Here is a 20,615-nt window from a genome sequence, read left to right as displayed (position 1 = left end):
TCAAAGATTCCAATTTTCGTGGGCAACAAAAGCAATGAAATACCTAGTGGTACACTTAACCAGTAAAATCTCTACATTATATAATGGCAATTACCCCATCCTATAAACGCTATTCAGGAAGATTTAGATAGATTAGGGAAATTGCACACTACATGGGTGGAGCGAATAGCAGTACTGAAGATGAACAACCTCCCAAGAATTCTTTATTTATTTCAGGCACTCCCCATTCCAATCCCCAAGGAAACAGTAACTGAATTGCAAATTATGTCTAGAAAATATGACTTGGAAGGCTCCGATGCCAGATTAAATAAAAAGATTTAGCCGCACCTAATGGATACAGGCAGTCTGGGGGGGCCAAGACGTAAATAACTATTATAGGGCATCTCAAATACGTATATTAGGAGAATGTACCCAGAGGGGATCAGAGAAGCCGTGACATTCCATGCAACAGGCAGCCGTAGGCTCTCACATTTGGAAACAACCATGGCTCCACATGAAAGACAGGGCAAACTCATGAATGGTAAATCCTATCACAAACCTTATGATCACAACGTGGCAAGAGGCTGTGAATCTAAAGAGGATCACATCGTTCTCATCCCCAATAACCCCATTATTTGGTCATCCTAATTTCACTACTGGTCTGAAAGGACTTGTGTTTGAGACCTGGAGGAGGGGCAACTGTACTAAGATGCGAGATTTGTTCAGAGATGGGAGGGTCAAGACATTTGAACAATGCAAATCAGATTTTGGGGGAACGGAACAGGACTGCATGGGATACCTACAGCTGAGGCTTTAGGATGCTTCATCCCATAAACAAAGCGTTTGCAGGGCGTTCATTAACAACAATGGAAAATAGTATACAGGGAGCATCAACATCAAGAAGCCTAATATCAGCAATTGTGATGCATCCAGGGTATTGTTCACTACTTCCCAAGGGAAAACCACCCCCTTTTGGACTAGGGAGGTGAGCCAGCTGCACAAAACACTATCTAGGGGATAGGGAAAGCGGAATCTCTCTTGGGGAGATACCTCCTTAGGTGGTAAGATGAAATGTTTGTAACATCTTCCTTAACACCAGTGTCTCAGTTGTTTGTTGGACAGAAGGGGGTTTAACACAATAATAATGTACAGGGGCCTCTAACAGTGCTTGCTTTGGCTGCTAACCCCACATTTATCCCAGAAACATGGAACCAATGTTGTTGCATCTCTTGTTGCAGAGAGGAACGTTAAAGTACCGAGACCCTTACCTGCGAGAGACAAGCCAGCTGCTGTGAGAGAGTCAGCCCAAGCAAGGCCACACACAGTGGAAGCATAGCTTTTGCATCAAGACAATCTCTCCCAAAGGTAGGACCATGTCAAATACATGGTGGGCAAAGGGACCAAAGGAGCCCGCAGAATGCTGCCGAGTCTAGGAGGGCGGAGAGCCCAATGCAGCCAGGTCTCCAGCAGAGAGAGACCGAACCACGGCAGACACGGCACACCGCAATGAACAAACTATGCCACCCAGTCAAAGAACCACAACAAGGGAGCCGACAACCCAAGAAGCTGGTTCTGCAGCTACCGGACCAGGAGCCACCTCCCCAATGAAGAACGCCACGGTAATGCAGTACGCGGCTAACACAGAGGACAGGGAGGAGGAGGATAGCAGAACTCTGAGGAACTCTACGAGAGGGTGAGGAAAACAATGGACTGGCATGGCCAGCAAAGCCAGAGTACCCACACGGGGCTGGGAGCCCAATAGCCCACAGATGGGTGAGCATAATACAAGGCAGGCTAAAGAGTTAGGTATCCAGTGATATTGTCGCCAAGGAAAAGGTTACATTTAACCAATATTCCACCCTGAAGGAAATCAAGCATTTCACCCAAATATTCTAAGACTGAATTTTAAAATAGTAAATAACACCAGTCCTACAATATGTTGGGGAAGGCTTTTTTAGGGATCAGGAAAAAACATGCCTCACTGACGATCTTTTCCTGGTGACATTTTCACATAGAACCAAGAGCCAGAGGGCCCATGTGACCTAAGAAGAAGAAAACCACCCGTGAGGGGTGAACCTGAAACAAATACCCTGTGAGGGGGTACCAGAGACCTAAGAGAAAGAGAAACACTGAGGTGGGGTGAACCTGAAACGAAGACCTCGCTAGGGGGTACCAAAGAACTAATAGAAATAGAAACACCTGGGATGGTTTAACCTGAAAAAAGCACTCTGCAAGTGGGTACCCAAGACCTAAGAGAGACACCTGGGAGGGGTAAACCTGAAACAAAGACCCCATGAGGCGGTACCAGAGACCTTAGAGAAACATCTGGGAGGGGTGCACTAGAAACAAATACCCTGCAAGGGGGTACCAGAAACCTGAGAGAAATAGAAACACCTGGGACGGTGTACCTGAAACTACAATCTCACGAGGGGGCACAAGTGACCTAAGAAAACTAGAAATACCATGAAGGGGTGAAACTGAAATCAAGACCCTGCGAGGGGATAAGAGCCACTCGAGGATCTAAAGGTCTGAAGGACCAGAAAGCCCAGTCCGGGAGGAGAACCCAAGCCACTTACAGAAGGTGGTAAACCACGTTAGGTAAAAACTGTCAATAGAGTCAGAAGGTCCATGCTGGACCAATAAAGGCCATTGCTCCAAAAGAACTGAAATACCCTGGAGGGTGTGAGCAAGAGACACTGCTTACAAAATTGAACGATTTACAGATTCAAGTGTTGAATTTAAAGAACAAACTTTCTAACTTAAGCAAGACTTTGGCGAGGGAGTCAGGATTCCCCTTTTTGTATAGAAAAGCAAGGGACTTGTTTAAACTGCACAAGTAGACTGAGGCCTGGAATACCAAGAAGAGAAATTGAGAGACACTTGGGAGGGTGTCAAGCACCACAGGCATACACCAAGAAGGGGGAGTCTGAAAATATATCTCCAAGCTATGTTCTTTTCAGTCAGCAGGATAGAACGACTTTGAACAGAGGACAAGGTTTATTTGTATGAGATTTCCTGACAAGCATCCTTTTGTTATTTTCCTAGAATAGAGAACCTTCATCGTAGAAACAGGGATAGTTAAGGTATTTTCTTTTTAAAGCTGACACACTTTGAAACATGTCTTCTTGTCTGCTCCTATGGCTTTTTAAAAAAAATATGTTATTTTGGCAGACAATAAATCACATTAACATACATTGTTTAGTCACAGTAGAAATAGGTATCCTACAACATTGTTCCCTGGGGAGACATTATAATAGGTTTGCATCACATTCCCCATACCTTCAGCTACCGCTTCTTGGCCAGGCTCCTCAACCTCCACATCTGCTGTCTCCTGGAAAGGAGGCATGATATCACAATTATGACACTGACACAACAGTTACAAGTTTCAAAACCTTTATTAGATTCTTGGGGTTTGGAAAATCTCCTACGTTGCCCTATAGCTATGATGGGAGTAGTCTCTACCATCAAATAATAAAGAAACCACAGTCCTAGTCAGTCTGTCAAATCAAAATGGCCTATACTAACAAAACCTAATGCCTGCCCTATCTCTTATACCGAAAGCGTGTAAAGGGGAATGTGTAGGCAAAGGAAAGTCAGTGTTATAACATAAAGGATCAAAGTGGCTGAGTCAGCTTTCCTACCCGCATTGGACAGCATGGGGGAATGCAGCCACTATAAACAGATTAATACACTGTGGCTCAGGTTATCAAAAAAAGGCAGTTCAAAACGTGGGTCGGGACCCGCTTGGCCTTCCACGTTAATGTCACTTATTCCAGCTTTCCAAAAGTTCTTTCACAGTTCAACAAATGTTCACGTATGTCTCCTTCTGACGGGCTCAGACCTCCCAAGGCATCAATAGTTCACGCAGGTCTCCCTCAATCAGATTTGGGTCTTTCAACCAAAACGTGCCTGATTCTATGTAGGTCTACCTCAGCCACGCTCTGACCTCGCAATCACAGCATTGCCGAGGTTCCCTTCCCCAAGCTTCATTCACATTTGTTGGGGGTTCCCTTTGCCTAACTTATTTCAAATGGGCGGGGCTTTAACCATAGACCGCCGCAGGACAACTTCCACCTTTACTTCAGCTCTCCCTTAATATTATTTGCCCCAGTGTCTCGTGGCATTGGTAGTTCCATACCACAATAAGAAAAGTTTAAAGAAATCTTCCTCTTAAAGCAATCACCTTTTAACTTCCCCTTTCACCAGCGTTAATCTTGACCATTGTGCATTTCAAAGTTTGTTCACTTTGCCACTTTATAACAAGACATCAAACATTTCACAGAGACTTTAGAGTGGGCTATTTCCTTTCGCTGGACCACTCCGCTATTCTGTATCACTGGCTTTACAGTTATCAGTAACTTAAATGTTCACTACTGGTTTGCTTTCTTTCGCATCTCATCAGCATGCATGCAACCTTCAATTGTGAGATACACTGTTGCAACTTCAATCTTTCCTCGACACCAGCCGGCCTTTCATGTCTTTCACTAACTCACTGTCAATCTCTAACTCACTAGTTATGTGGTGCATTCCTTTCGTGTCTCTGCGGTTTTCATTCACGAGTCAAGGTTGATACCACAGCCTTGGTCTCGCCTCCCAAAATGTGTTCACCCTGAAAGGTAGCTGGCATTCTTGAAACACAATGCAGGTTTCTTCTTGTCTGGGATTTGGCTTTCTCTGCGTATCATTCCCGGTTTCCCGGAGGCAACAACCTCCTGCATGGATCTTCCTTAAGGGTTTCCCTACCCTTCGCTCTAGTTCCTCGATCGGTCTGTCATGACTCGGAGACTCGGCATATGCGTGCCGCGCATCCAGCACAGCCCTGTCTTTCCCCTCATATGGCGTTGGCAGTTGTGATGGCGCCTACGACACCACTGTTTTCACTTTCTGCGCTCCTCAGCTGCTGCACGCTCGCCTCAGCTAAAACCTTGTGTAGCCACGCTTACCGGACACGAGCGCAAAGTCATCGCGTTGCAGGAACTTTCACTAAGTCAGAAAGAACAGCGTTTTCATGGCGCCGGCACTTCTGATGGAAGTTAGTGCTCCGGTATCTTTGTTTTGTCTTTCCTATGCTTGGCCTTCATTGTGACCCTTTGTCCAATAGGATATGTAAGTGTTAACCTCTTAACTCTCAGTTGCCCTCTTCCTCGGCGCAGTGTTTATGTAGAAGGGGGGCATTGGAATGTTGGAGAATCCTATAAAATAGGATGGCGTATGGGCACGGAAAAGGGGGGATACCGCGTCTCACCATCGGTTGCCTCGCCCCCACTCTCCGAAGATGTCAACTCCAGATGTCCCATGCTCTCCCAAATCCCACTCCTCCTCACCTGAATCTTCAGAAGATGACTTCCTCTTTTGTCCCTTCTTCTTTTGTGGCTTTTTCATGAGAAGAGGTAAGGCCGCCCTCAGATGGAAGCCACCCTGACACCCTAGGTGGACAGGGATACAGGGGACCCCCTTCCGAGAGAACCAGTGAGAGGAAAAAAGCGTATGATCAAAAAAACCACTCTTGTCAGCAGTTTAAGTAGGGCGTAGGAATGCTCCAGTACAGTAGTCTGTTGAAGGAGGTGACACTCAGAGTCTCTTGTTGAGCAAAGTGGATATTATAGGCAGAGTCAGATGGTAAGTCTCTTTGTCTGTAAGTCTCTCGCAGGTATGGAGGTGAATTCCGTGGAAGAAAGAAATCTGGGAGGCGGAGTCTCAAAGGAGGAGTCCAAAGCATGCACAGGTAAGTGGAAACGGAAAGCGGTAAAACCAGAAGAGAGGTAGGATGGAATAGAAGTAAAGGTAAAGCACACACGCAATGGCGTATACGAGTGTCGAGGGAAAGCCGGGGAAACAGATAGAAAAGAAAAGATAATCACCGGACCAGAACGTTAGAACAGAAGGAGGGGACAGACGAAAAGAGAAGGCTAGGAGGAAAGAAGGAGTACCGATACCCGTAACAGAGGAGACGGGCGGCGGTAAGCAGAAACCAGAAAAGGCAAAGTCGGAACGGAACTGGAGGAAAAAAAAAAGGAAGGCAAAGAGGTCAGGACGAAACCCGAAGGAGGGCAGAAACAGGAACGGATCCAACAGGTAAGAGCGCAGGCACCCGGAGCGAGATGCGAAGGGTTGCAACGCGCCGAACAGGGAAAGAGGCGTGGTTTAAGAACAGAAGCAAAACAACAGGAAGAAAAAGACTAGACCGAGAAGCACGGAAGTGGAAAAAGCAGATTGGCACATCTCAATGGCGAGAAAGTTGCCATCTACCCCACAGACGCCATGATGGAAGGAGCGCAAGATGCATGACAGTATGCCCCCTCTTAAGGAGAAACCCCCCCCCCCGGCTTACTGGGATGGGCACGGTGGAATTTCTGCACCAGCCTAGGAGCATGTATATGGGATACAGACCCAGGAATCATCTGCTTGTGGGTACCCCTTCCAGTGCACCAGGTACTCCAATCGGCCTCTTCTGTACCTTGAGTCCCTAATGTTGGCAACCTCGAACTCCTCAGGTGTATTGTCTTCTATTGTAAGCAATCTAGGTAGGATGCGTCGATAGGGGTCCTCCTGGTATTCCTTCAACTGGGTTGAATGAAAGACTGGATGAATATGTTTCATGTGCTTGGGTAGTTGGAGACGGTAGGATACCGGATTGAGGTGGTGAAGGATGACATAAGGACCAAGATACCTTGGGGTAAGTTTTGAGGGGTGCAACCAGCAAGGGAAATATCTAGTAGACAACCTAACTTTAGTCCCTTTGTTCCATCTGGGGGAAGGAAGACGGCAAGGGTTCTTCTGTTGGCTATGGCGTAGTTGACTTGTCCGTAGGCTGTCAGAGGCGATTTTATGGGCTTCTGAAATGTTGGAAAGAACGGCATCGACTGATGGTATGACAGAAGATGGTAATTTCAAGTCTGGAATGAAGCTGGGGTGAAACCCATAAGAGCAAAAGAACGGACTGAGGCTAGTAGCACTGTGTCTAGAGTTGTTATAAGCAAATTCTGCACTGGGTAATAAAGAAACCCAGTTGCCCTGTTGGGTGTTAACAAAACATTGTAGATATTGTTCTAAGGAAGCGTGTGTCCGTTCAGTCTGACCATTGGTCTGCAGGTGGAAACCAGAAGACATAGCCGTCTCAATACCCAAATTTTCACATGGTGTTTTCCAAAAGCGTGAAGAGTACTGTGAACCTCGGTCGGATATAATCTTCTTTGGTAAGCAGTTTAGACAAAAGATATCCTTAGCGAAGATAGACACCATCTCCGCAGCTGTAGGAGGACCCGGCAGAGGGGAAAAATGAGCCATTTTAGTAAAACAATCTACGGTAACCACAATGCAGGAACATCCCTCAGTAGGGGGTAAGTCGACAATGAAGTCCGTAGGGATGACACTCCAGGGTCTGCCAGGCGGAGGTTCCTGGTGAAGAAAGCCCACTGGATTCTGTGTGTTGTACTTGGCCCTGCAACAGACTGGACAAGACGTGACAGTTTGCAGCCTCCTTCATCATACCAGGCCACCAAAACTGCCTCTTAAGGAGATCGGACGTGTTGGATGTTCCCCTATGTCCCACCACCGGGTCGTCATGACACCATTTTAAGGCTCTCAGCCGGGTCTTTTGATCAGGTAAATACAGACGATGGTTGAAGAAATAAAGCCTTTTGGTCTTGTGTAATGTGTTCGGAAGCTTGATTGAAGACGAAGAAGGTTGTGTCATGGAAACCTTCTGTACTTCTTCCAAAAAAGAGGATACAGTACCAATAAACCTCTTTTGAGGCAAAATAAGATTTGGGCATTGGTCGTTTGAGATATCAGGAGAGGGTATTCTAGAGAGAGCATCGGCCAGCACGTTCTTAGACCCAGGTAAGTAAGTCAGAAGTAAATCATATTGAGAAAAGAAATGGGCCGAACGGGCCTGTCGTGAATTTATGCATTCCATGCGTTGAATAACCTTCAGATTCTTGTGATCGGTCCTTAGTTCAAAAGGGTAGGAAGCCCCTTGTAAAAGGTGTTGCCATCCTTCACAAGCCACCTTCATTGCTAGCAATTCCTTCTCAATCACAGAGTAGTGAATTTGACTGGTTGTCAATGTTTTAGAAATGTAGGCTACGGGATGTTCAGTACCATCATGGTCTTGAAGCAAGGACGCGTCTATGGCCGCTGCCGAGGCGTCAGTTTTGTCAATAAACGGTCGTCCCTGATCCGGCTGCCATAATACAAGGGCAGAACACAATGCCTTCTTTAGCTGTTGAAACGCCTCGTTGGCTTCAGCGGACCACAAAAAGGGAAATTAAGTCTTCTTTAGGAGCTTAGTTATAGGTACTACTACTTTGGAAAATCCAGAGATGAACGTCCAGTAAAAGTTGGCTAACCCCAGAAATCTCTGGACTTCTTTTACAGAAATGGTGACCGGCCACTGGAGTATGGACTCAACCTTACGGGGATCCATCTTATGCCCTCTGCTGATAAAATAAACCCCAGGTATGGTACACTGGTGACCTGAAACACACACTTCTCCGGGTTGACTAATAAGTGGTTTTCTTTAAGTCGTTGAAGGACCCTTCGGAGATGTTCAATATGTTGTTGTTTGGAGGTCCAGTACACCAAAATGTCATCCAAATAGATTATGGTGCACTGAAATTGGAGATCAGAAAAGATACGATCCATAAATCTCTGAAAGACACAAGGTGCATTGACCAGTCCAAAGGGCATTACTTGATATTCAAAATGGCCGAATGGAGTCCGGAATGCCGTTTTCCATTCGTCCCCAGCGCGTATGCGCAGGAGGTGGTAGGCTCGTCGTAAATCAAGTTTTGAAAAAATGACGGCCCGTTGCACAGCCGTGAGTAACTCCTGGAGCTGTTCTGCGGATGCCATGGCTGAGATGTTTTGGTGTTGCAATCTGTCAACTCCAGACATCCCACGCTCTCCCAAATCCCACTCCTCCTCACCTGAATCTTCAGAAGACGACTTCTTCTTTTGTCCTTTCTTCTTTTTGGGAGAAAAGGTAAGGCCGCCCTCGGATGGAAGCCACCCTGACACCCTAGGTGGACAGGGATACAGGGGACCTCCTTCTGAGAGAGCCAGTCAGAGGAAAAAAGCGGATGCTCAAAAAAACCTCTCTTGTCAGCAGTTTAAGTTGGGCATAGGAATGCTCCCGTCCAATAGTCTGTTGAAGGAGGTGACACTCAGAGTCTCTTGTTGAGCAAAGTGGATATTATAGGCAGAGTCAGATAGTAAGTCTCTTTGGCTGTAGGTCTCTCGCAGGTATGGAGGTGAATTCCGTGGAAGAAAGAAATCTGGGAGGCGGAGTCTCAAAGGAGGAGTCCAAAGCATGCACAGGTAAGTGGAAACGGAAAGCGGTAACACGAGAAGAGAGGTAGGATGGAATAGAAGTAAAGGTAAAGCACACACGCAATGGCATATACAAGTGTCGAGGGAAAGCTGGGGAAACAGATAGAAAAGAAAAGGTAATCACCGGACCAGAACGTTAGAACAGAAGCAGGGGACAGACGAAAAGAAAAGGCTAGGAGGAAAGAAGGAGTACCGATACCCATAACGGAGGAGACAGGCGGCGGTAAGCAGAAACCAGAAAAGGCAAAGTAGGAATGGAACTGGAGGGGAAAACAAAGGAAGGCAAAGAGGTCGGGACGAAACCCGAAGGAGGGCAAAAACAGGAACGGATCCAACAGGTAAGAGCGCAGGCACCCGGAGCGAAAAGCGAAGGGTTGCAACACGCCGAACAGGGAAAGAGGCGTGCTTTAAGAATGGAAGCAAAACAACAGGAAGAAAAAGACTAGACTGAGAAGCACGGAAGTGGAAAAAGCAGAATGCCACATCTCAATGGCGAGAAAGTCGCCATCTACCCCACAAGCACCATGATGGAAGGCGCGCAAGACGCATGACAGAAGATCACCCACCCAGGTGATCCTCCCACACTGGTCTACCCCCAGGGTCTGGTTACAAACACGATGGCCGTGCCCTGTCCACCTGAGAAAGAGATCCCCGGGGACTAGCAGGTGAGACACCCTTTGGTTTCTCACAGTCCCCAGCCGATGACAAATAGATGCATAGATGACCCCAAATATCTATAGATCGGCAAACGGCAGTCACATTAACAATATATGTTTCTTCTCTGTCATTTGTATATACTAAGTCTCTCATCCATTCCCGCTGGGTGGGTGATGTTCGAGTCTTCCAGTGTCTTAATATGCATTTCTTGGCAACCTCCTAGTGGTAACACGGGTTTCCCTATATCATCCAAAAGGTACTTGATTGGGAACAATCAGGATGGGATATCAGTGATATCTGCAAGTGTCCCCACCACCTCCGAGCAGAACTGTTCTAGATGTGGGCATACCCAAGTACAAACTCTGCTGGAGAAGACCCTCATTTGAGGCAACCTTGCTTGAACCCGGTGCAAACCTTGCCACCTTAGCTGGTGTAGAAAGCAGCCAATTTAAGACCTTATATAGCAGCCTATATCTAGAATTCATGAAAACCTATTTAGTGATCGGACAACATCTTCTTCAACATTCACCTGGAAGCTCGAACCACAAATCACGTTCCCACTATGAGCGCACTTGACCCTTGCTGGCCTGATGGGCTAGAGACCATCCTCCTATATTCCCCCTGTAGGTAATCGCCTCAATACATGGGTGTGTAATCATGAGTAAGTGGAAGAACCAGGGGCACGCTGGAAAGTGGAAACAGCAGATTTCACCTGCAAGTTCTGAGAGAGTCCTGTTCTACCAAAATCTGAAGTGCAGAGGCTGTGCAGCAGAAGACGTGAGAAGACTATGTTTTCCACATGTGAGCATGATTTCGGTGATTGCAGGGCTGTGAACGTGCAGGAGAATAAGGTCAGAAGCAAGTGACAAGCTGAGGGTCTAAGGAGGAACAGGAACCCCCAAATCAACTAGCCAGACCGAAGAGACCCGTGCAGGAGAAGGCTGTGGGTCCCCAGCAAGCCAGAAGCAGTAGAAGTGGTGGAGGAAGTCGGGAAAGCAGTGCAACTCGCAAATCCAGTGTATATGAAGCCGATGAGTGAGGCACATCATTCTAATACACTATGTAAGCCTTGCCAGTAACTGTAGCCAGCTCCTTAGCCACTTGCGTAATTAAGTCTTATTAACAATGGAAATGTAGCAATCGCTTATACCGTGAAAGATCCAACACTCACGTGAGAAATTAAAGTAATTTAAAACCATTGTTGAACTATTTAAAGACTGTTGCTGTCTAACGGAGTGGTCACGTATCCCTAATTAAGAAGAGGGAACGCTCTCTAAACCATTACCGAATACCTAACCTTGACAATACCAAAGTTACAAGTATTACATTGTGAAAACTACATCAAAAGGAGATCACATGTGCCTAATTGTGATTCCCAAAGGAAGTCAGAACTTTATCCTTTGCCGTTACACGGGAATACAATTCTCTATTCCACTTTAAACCGTACATTCTACTTTAAAGAGAGGTTGCGTGAGTGGGTGCTGTTGATCAGCAAGAAGGAATGGTGGCCTCAGCGTAGCTCTGGCAACATCCTGAAACTTAAAAATATCCTGCTGAGTGCCAACTGCAGAACTGATAAACGGATAATCTGGCGGTGGAAGTAGAGGGGCAGGCGGGCACCGAGTTTCACACCGTTCCGCCGCATCGGAAGAGAGGTAAAGCGACAGAAATATCCAGTGGGCCAGCGGGAAAGGTCCTCCCCTGAATGAAGCATCAGCTGACCCTGCATCCTGATTTGTGCAAGACCGCTGACGCGGGAGCCTGCAGGGGAAGTAACACTGCGGCCCGCTGCTTCTGCCAGCCTCCTCTTGTCCGAAGATCTCCCCACTGAAGCGAAACAGCCACCAGAATACATCCTGAATCGCACCACTGGTGCCCAACAGGATAATACGCCCAGAGCCGACCGGCGGCTGCGCCCGCACAGACCCAGACAAGTATATACTGAAGAAATCAGATACCAGGAACCTCCCGGCAGGGACAATAGACCGTACAGGTGAGACAGCGGAGCATCACTGCAGGGACAATACACCACGTCACCCTATACCCCTCATATAACAGTAAATCAAACAGGGACTGGGCCGTCATAGCACCTGAGGCTTGAAGAGGTGCGCAGCACTCAGAAAGGGGCACAGCGGTCACTGATCCTGGGTGGAGAAAGCGAAGAAAGGTCAGCCCAGCTTATATTACATTGTCAGAGGCCTCTGACTTGACGGTGGACCAACCCTCCTGGAAACCGGCTGCAACAAACAGGGGGTCCTGCTGCAGATCCTGGGCCCCCTGTGGGGAGGTGAATGAGAAGATTGAGTGCCCACCAAAGGAAACAAACACTGGGGGCTGGACATGGGGTGTTGGAGACCACGACCCGCGAGTGTGCAAACTACGCAGGAGACGGTTGATTATCCCCTGAGCCGCCGAGGTACAGCCGCCAGGGCAACACTCCACATCCTTCCACCCCCATCCCATGCTGCAGTGCATCAAACAAGGACTGGGCCCTAACGCTGCGCCGAAGACTCAAAGAGGTGCAAGGAGCACAGACAAAGGGCACAGCAGGCACTGATCCTGACTGGAGAACGTAAAGAAAGGTCAGTCAAATATATTAGATTTCCAGAGATATCCAACCCGACGGTGAGACTACCCTCCCAGGAACAGGCCGCAACACACATGGAGGGACCCAGTGCAGAAACTGGGGCCACCTGTGGTGAGGGAGAAGTGCAGACCCAGGGCCCACCAGAGAAAACAAATATTTGGGACTGGACAAAAAGAGATTGGCAAACGGGATCCATGAGTGTGCAAACCATACAGCAGTCGCGATTGAGATAATGGAGACGGTTGGTGATTCCTCAGGGCACCAAGGTACACCCGCTTGAGAGAAAGCAGGAGTAACTGATTTTAGTGGGGTGGACACTCATGAGTAACAACCCCTCAAGACCGGGATTGGGGTCAGAGATACAGCAGGACAAAGGGCGCCAGTAAGAAACATTGCCCAATGGACTCCTTCACAAATACCACAGCAAAGGCCACTGGGATAGATGGCCAGGGGGCTAGCGGAAATGCTGAAGCAACACCAGTGGAAACTCGAGATGACCAACTGATGTTGGCAATGCAGAGCGGATATATGTCAGTAAATGTTAAGCTGGATGACATGGTGGCAACAATCTGCTCACTAAAGGCTAAAGTAGAAATGGAGAGTGGCCGGAAAATCGAAGCTGAAACCAGGATTAGGGAAGTGGAGGACAGAGTGGGCCAACACGACCAATCCATAGCTGAATTGATAACTAAATTGGCCAAGAGCCGTGGCAAATGCGAGGACCTCGAATCACAATCACAACGTAACAATATCCATACTGTGAGGATACTGGAAGGGACCAATGGAATCATTCGCCCAGAACCTTCTCAAGAACCTATTTGAGTCGGCACCATTTTCAACACACTTTATGGTGGAATGTGCGTACCGCACCCTGGCCCCGATTCCCAGACCTGTTACCCCACCACAAACCATTATTGCAAGACTGCTCAATTACAGGGATAGAGACCATATCCTAAAGCGGTCCAGAGAGAAGGGAACGCAATGCTACGAATTGAGCAATGTCCATATATATCCATATTTTACGGCTGAGTTCCAGAAACAACGGAGATCATATGACCAGGTGAAAAAGGTATTCAGAGCAAGACACGTCCCGTATGCACTGATGTTTCCGGCCAAACTTAGGATGCAACACGGGGGCCGTGCACATTTCTTTGAAATGTAGCAGATGTCATGGCATACTTGGTGTCATCTATCTCTCTTGCACCAAAGGAACGTAGAAATAACCAAAGCCCTGCCCGTGGGATCGAAGACGCATAGAGCAATAGGGAGAATGAAATGAGAATCCTTACGTCGAACCCACAGATCTACGAGGACACAACCTAAATGAATAATGGCACACAGCACAAAAGATGGAATTGATAGAGCCAGGGAACATGAGCGTTGGGCGGGCTGAAGTAAGCGAGGACTGCTCACACAGATCCCCAGGAAAGCTCCAGAGTTATGCAAGGATTGCATCATCATGCTGGGGCAGATGGTGAGGGTGGGGGAATGCAACAGGGGCAACACAATGGCCCCAGAAGAGCAGTTTTAAAGAGAGACAGGAGTTGGGGGATGTTTACAGTTAAAAAAGGTTGTCTGGCAGGTTGGCAGATCGATGCTGGTGCACACAAGAATAATCTGTACTTGGGAAAATCAATAGAATTGATTTCATGGAATGTAAGGGGCCTCAATAACCCCATTGAAGCCAGGAAGATACTTGCATATATTGACTCACTCAAGATAACGATGCTACAAGAAACGCACGCCCTGGGGCCACTACATGAGAGCTTCACCCCTAAATGGGGACAACAAAAATTCTATACCTCTTATTCGTCCCAAGCCAGCAGGGTGTTGATATTGGTGCACCGAACGCTGCCCTTTCGATCCAAAGATGTCCAAATAGACCCAGAGGGAAGATACATAATAGTAATGGGAAAGTTGGTCAGGAAAAATGTAATATTGGTGAACTCATATGGGCCCAACATAGATGACCCAAGCTTTAACAATGGAATTTCCGAGAAACTGGCAGGAGAAACAGAGGTCCCCATTATATGGGGGATGGGGGGATTACAACACAGTTCTAGATGTGGTAAGAAATAGATCAAAGACCATTCAACAAAAACCATCTAACGCGGCCCAGATGATTATACAGATCATGGATCAACTGGGGTTGATTGATGTATGGAGAAACTAGCCCCCAAGGACAGCCGAATAAACATACTATTCAACTGTGCATGATGCAATGTCCCGAATCAATCTCTGGCTGATTTCAGCTGAATGGGCATCCAGGCTACAGGGCAGCAAAATACTTCCATGTACCCTCTCAGACCACTCACCAGTGGTGATGACTTTATTATTGAAGGAAACACTGAGACCATGCCCCATGTGGAGGATGTCACCATCAGTGCTGCAAGATGAATCACTGGTCATGTTCTTGCAAGAGCAAATAGAACGGTTCTTCGAGGTGAATGAGGAAACAGTACCACATTATGTCACAATATTGGAAACATTTAAAGTATGGCTAAGGGGCATGATGATCTCTTCTACCACTGAGGTATTGAAAGACACAAGGTGAGAAATGTGGGACGTCAAGAGAGAATTATGAGACCTAGACAAGTAATATGGCACCACTAAGGATAGGGCTCCTTTGGGAATCATTAAAGGGAGACTGATGAAGTTTCGTGAGCTGGCGAACCAGGAAGTGCGATATATGGCTAAACCGGCCTAAGCTCGCAGATACGGGAGGGAGACCGACCTGGAAAATGACTGCCAGGAGTGGTTAGGGGCAAAAGGGGTGTGCAAATTATAACCGAAATTCAAGGGACCCCAGGCCAGTTCATAACGACAGCCGAGGCAATAAATGAAGAGTTCCGGAAATATTACATGGCGCTATATGCCAATGTGGATGTCAGTACAAATGAAGAGCTAGAACAATATCTAACTGAAGGCTCCTCCACAAGCCTCCCGACAAAGTCAGCGGGGCAACTCAATAGACCAGTTGAGCTAGAAGAAATGGGAGAGGCAATACATTCACTGGCTTCAGGCAAAGCCCCAGGCCTGATGGACTTGGCATCAAACTATATAAGGTATATAAGGGAATCCTAGCTGTGCGACTCCTTAGGGTCAGGGGGAGGCACTCGAGAATGGACAGCCCCTTCCTTCGCTGCCACAAGCTGTCATTACAGTGCTGACTTAAGCCAGGAAGGCCGCCAAACATCATGGCCTCCTACCGCCTGCTGTCTCTAATTAACACAGATGCCAAGGTTTTCGCCAAAGTATTAGCAAAAAGACTTCTCCCACATATGCAGCGATTGGTGCACCCAGATTAATCGGGTTTCATCCCTACACGATCAACGGCCCTGAATCTACAATGCCTGTTTGATATTATTTCACAGATTAACCCAAGAACAAAGGCAGCAGCTGCGTCTTTACATGCTGAGAATGCCTTTGATTCAGTGTCATGGAACTTTCTGTATGGGGTACTTAAACACTGCGGGTTGGGAGACAATTTTATTGGATATGTTCGCTGCTATATACTAAGCCAACTGCCAGAGTCCGCACCAATGGAATTCTGTCCCAGGCTTTCGCATTATCCCTGGGTAAGCGACAAGGTTGCCCTTTTTCCACCTTACTATTCTCACTCATGATAGAACCCCTGGCCCAAAGGATACACAATCGACACGCACATAGAGGAATACATGTAGCAGGGGCCCCCCAGATAGTCTCCCTATACCCAGATGACATACTGCTCTATTTACAAAACTCTGAAGAGAACCTTAGACCGGTGATGGAGGAGGTGGCCAAATTCACGACGCACTCGAGATACAAAATAAATAATGCAAAATCTGAATTATTCCTGTTCACTGAGAACACACCCGAACCTGACAATCTAATGGGATTCAAATGGGCCCCAACTAGCCTTAAATACTTAGGCGTGATAGTCTGCTTCAAACAACAGACGCTATATGAAGACAATCTCAAAACCTATCTTAATGCGTTAGCGACACAATTGACAGCATGGACCAGACTCCCATTGTCCCTATATGGTAGGCTGTCCTTGTTGAAAATGATAGTGGTGCCCAAATTACTTTATTACTTTACCACGATCCCGATATGGCCCAGACGCAAATTCTTTACGAGACTCAGAACTATTGTAATACAATATACATGGGGGTGCGGTGTGCCCAGGATGAGTTGGGAGGGATTGACAGAACCATATGAAAGGGGGTTTGGGGGGGTTGGCTGCCCCAGACTTCGAGCTATATTACATAGTAGCACAGGCACATGATGCAGGACATTGGTATGCACAGGCCTGGGGCCCAACTCACCTAGCATTGGAACGATACGGTGCTGCCCCCACGGATCTCAGGGCAATAATCCTGGAAGACAGGTACGAGGATTCATGTGTATTTGAACCGGTGCGCACAACAGTCAATGCGTGGCCACGGGTGTTCAAACGCCTGGATATAAACACACCATACAATGGTAAGATAACTCTATGGAATTGCCCAGGGCTCCCCCCAACGTATGATCCAGATATACAGAAGGCCTGCACCCCGAGGGGGGGATGAGACTGGGTGACTTGTTTCCAGGAGGGACATTCGTGACCCAAGAGGAGTTCACAGAGAAACTGGGGAACAGCCCAGTTAGGATGTTGCAATTTTTTCATAGGAGGGTGGCAGCATGCTGAAGATGGTCCTCAATCCCGCAGGAACCGGAGTCCTGTACATGCATATATGTTATAATAGCAGAAGAGGTACTGAGGGGACTGATCTCCAAACTATATAAGATAATACAGACTGGCCAGGTACAACAGAACAAAGCGATGGTTAAATGGGAAAGAGATTTAGAAGTGAACGTTGATGAAACCAAATGGCATAGATACTGTTTATTGACAAAAGAGGTTTCTCTAAATGCACGTTTACGACTCATACAGTTTAAAATACTAAACCGATTGCACTAAACACCAGCAAGAATCTCGCAAGTTCCCCTTGTTCATCAGATGAATGTATGAAATGTGAAAGCGAAGGGTCAGACTCAAAACACATGTACTGGAATTGCCCAAAGATAACACAGTTCTGGCGGGAGGTGGCAGAAATACTGCACGACATGATTGGAATTCCTCCTGTGCTCTTACCATTGAAATATCTACGTGGTGACACAGGCAAAGTATCTACTAAGGTGTGTAGATGGTTTAACATGGGATGCATACTTATTAAAAAATGTATCTTGATGAAATGGAAATCCAGAGGAGCACCAACTAGTCAGGAATGGTTGAGAGAGATGACTTTTGTGAATGAAATGGAAGACAGATATATATGGTCAGTCAACGTAACGAGTAGACCCAAGGACATATGGGGCCCATTTAGAGACTACCTTATTAAAAGACAATCAGAAAATGTATAAAGAAATTTATAAAGAAATAAAGCCGAAAGAAGATGGTTAGCGTGCAAACTATATCAAAGAAAGTAATTCATTTGTGATAGAACTGTGTGAACTTGGTGTCGGATGTAACCTGTTGACCTGTTGCTTAAATAATAGTTTTTGAAAAACCAAGAAAATCAAAAGAGAGGTTGCGTGTGCCCAATTGTGTTTTCACCTGAAACACTGAATACTACACTGTATCCATAAGTGACATTCTTTTCATTTTTACGAAGTAAAGAGAGCAAGCATTAGCCAAGCCAAGAGACACCCGCTTTTTATAGTGAAACCAGTCTTTACCAGAGTTAAAGAGCCATCCAACTACACTGTGAAGTTGTTAACAGTCAAGAAGCCTAGGATACAAGCGTACCATTATTACCTGAAGCTGAGAGAGTGGCACCAAGGCTTCTGGTTAATTACTTTGGCTGATAACTGGCAGACAGGTACGAGTAAAGATGGGTAAGGGGAGCAAATTGCTTGTTATGTTATGTTGATTTGTACCGCGCACCTCTACCACCCAGGGGTAGTCCCTAGGTGCTTGCGTGGCTCTGCAAGAGAGGGGCTGAGGGGGTTAGTGGGGATAGGATGAGAGGATAGATTTTTTTTATTTTTTTTTATATTATTATACACAGAGCCACCAAAGGCTTTGTACAAAGCAAACAATTTATAACATATCACATAAGTTAAAACCCCATTTAGCAAACAACAGTTGTAACAATAACAGGAAAAAAACGATCAACTCCTTATTAATGCACCAAACATTATTCAGTCAATATTTTTAAAATCTTCATAATATCTACATTAAATCTTATCAAGTGATAAATCAGGTTGGCATCATTTCCTTCCATCAGGGTGTGCCACATCAGTGTCGGGATTACCTCAGTTATACTATTGGAATAAGCCTGCATTGTACAAGTTCTCAATACATCTAGGCTCTCACATATACATAATATATGTTCAATGGATTAAATGGCTGTTTACTCCACATAAACTGCAGTATCGCACCTCGTGAGATATTTGCATTCGCGCTCTCTCTAGCACTTTTGCATGATAAAATTTGCATAGCAGGTATTTGCGTAGGCTTTCACTGTTAATGTAGGCATCAATGTATTTACCTCAGTTAGGGCGGTCTAACCAATAAGCTTTGAAAGGGCTGCTGTTTACCTGCGACACAAGTTTGACCATATCTCTTTCAAGGTAAAGATCTTTTCTTTTTTGCCTTGGAACTGTGTTTTATTATCATCAAAGATGATTTTCTTAATACTTGGATTTTCTTTTATCCAGTACTTATGTTTCTCATGCAAACATGCAAGTGTCTCCAAGTGTTAGTGATTATCAATACTGCTTAAAGCTTGCATAAATTTACTCATGATGGTTCCATTATCAAGTCGCTGCAATTTCTCATAAATCATCGGCAATTTATGTTCTACCACTCCTGTTATTTTTAAGATCACAAACTCTAACAGGATAAATTCAATTGGGAGCGATTGTGGCATGCAGAATAGTGATCTTGCAGATGCATCTGCGCCAGACGTCTTGTATAATATCACAGTTCCAAATCATGTGGAAGAAGGTTCCTTCTGACCTTTGGCACCGCAAACATTCTCCATTATACACCACCTCCCACCTCATCACCGAAGCACGGGAGTGGTAAGCTTGGTGCAGTATTTTATACTGTATTAAGCAGAGTTTAGTGTCTATGCCAATCTCACATGGGAACATTAGTGCCTCAACCCATTCTTCATATTCCAGCGTGCCCACCACCCTCTCCCATTTTTTACAGAGCCGAGACAGTTCCTGGGCCCCAAAGGTGGTAATTACCTGCTAGAGTGTTGTTGTGACCTTTGCCAGGATCTTGGCATGGAGAATGTGTGCCTCTAGGGGGGAACACTTTGGAATGTCCGCCCACACAGGTAACTGGGCTCGGATAGCATGTGTTAATTATAGGTGTCTGTAGTGCTCCCCAGTAGGTAGTGCAAACCTGTCTTGCTTGTCCCTAAATGACAAGAAGTGGCCGTCCTTTATCACATCATCTAGGGTCCGTATCCCCAGCTCCTCCGACTTGATGAAGTGCCCCATTTTCAGGACTTCAGGAATGTGCATATATTCCATAGGGTTTGGCCCAACATCGGTCTCCCGCTCCAACCAATATGGTTAAGAGTTTCTACACAGACTTTGGGGGTTTGTCGTATCATCCGGGCATATCGGACATCTCTCGTTCCGTCCCATACAACACTCGGAGGGGTGGAATTGTGCCCATACTTTGGATCTCACCCCCTATGTGTGGGAGCTCTGGATTCCTGTGAAGCCAGTTATTCACCACTCCTAACTGTGTGGCCCAGTAGTAAGTTAGTAAGTTAAGAGGCAGGGTAAACCTAGTCCTCCTTCCAAGACAGACCGCCGCAGGGTCTTGAGCGCAATACAGGGCTGTTTCCCTCCCCAGAGGAGTCTCCAGAGGATAACATCTGTGGATGCGAAGATCGTGTGGGGGATATGGAGCGGGGTGTTATGGAGGACATAAAGGAATCTCAGGAGTGAGAGCATTTTAAAGAAGGCTGCTTTGCCCATTAAAGTTAGTAGGAGGGATTGCCAGTGGGTAACATCATTTTCAAATCTGTCCACCACCGGTTGCAGATTGAGACGACGGAAGTCGTCAGAG

The 20,615-nt window shown here is 46.4% G+C and overlaps 1 protein-coding gene across 1 annotated transcript in view; it reads right to left on the bottom strand.

Moving 5' to 3' along the window:
- Window positions 1–20,615, bottom strand: part of LOC138526772 (epithelial cell adhesion molecule-like) — a 412,232-nt gene that overhangs the window by 342,209 nt on the left and 49,408 nt on the right. The window lies entirely within an intron of this gene.

The sequence above is a fragment of the Ambystoma mexicanum genome, chromosome 14, assembly GCF_040938575.1.
Source record: "Ambystoma mexicanum isolate Mex_15411 chromosome 14, UKY_AmexF1_1, whole genome shotgun sequence".
Taxonomy (NCBI): Eukaryota; Metazoa; Chordata; class Amphibia; order Caudata; family Ambystomatidae; genus Ambystoma; species Ambystoma mexicanum.
Note: the sequence above shows the minus strand (reverse complement) of the source record. Positions and strands in the feature narration are given on the sequence as shown.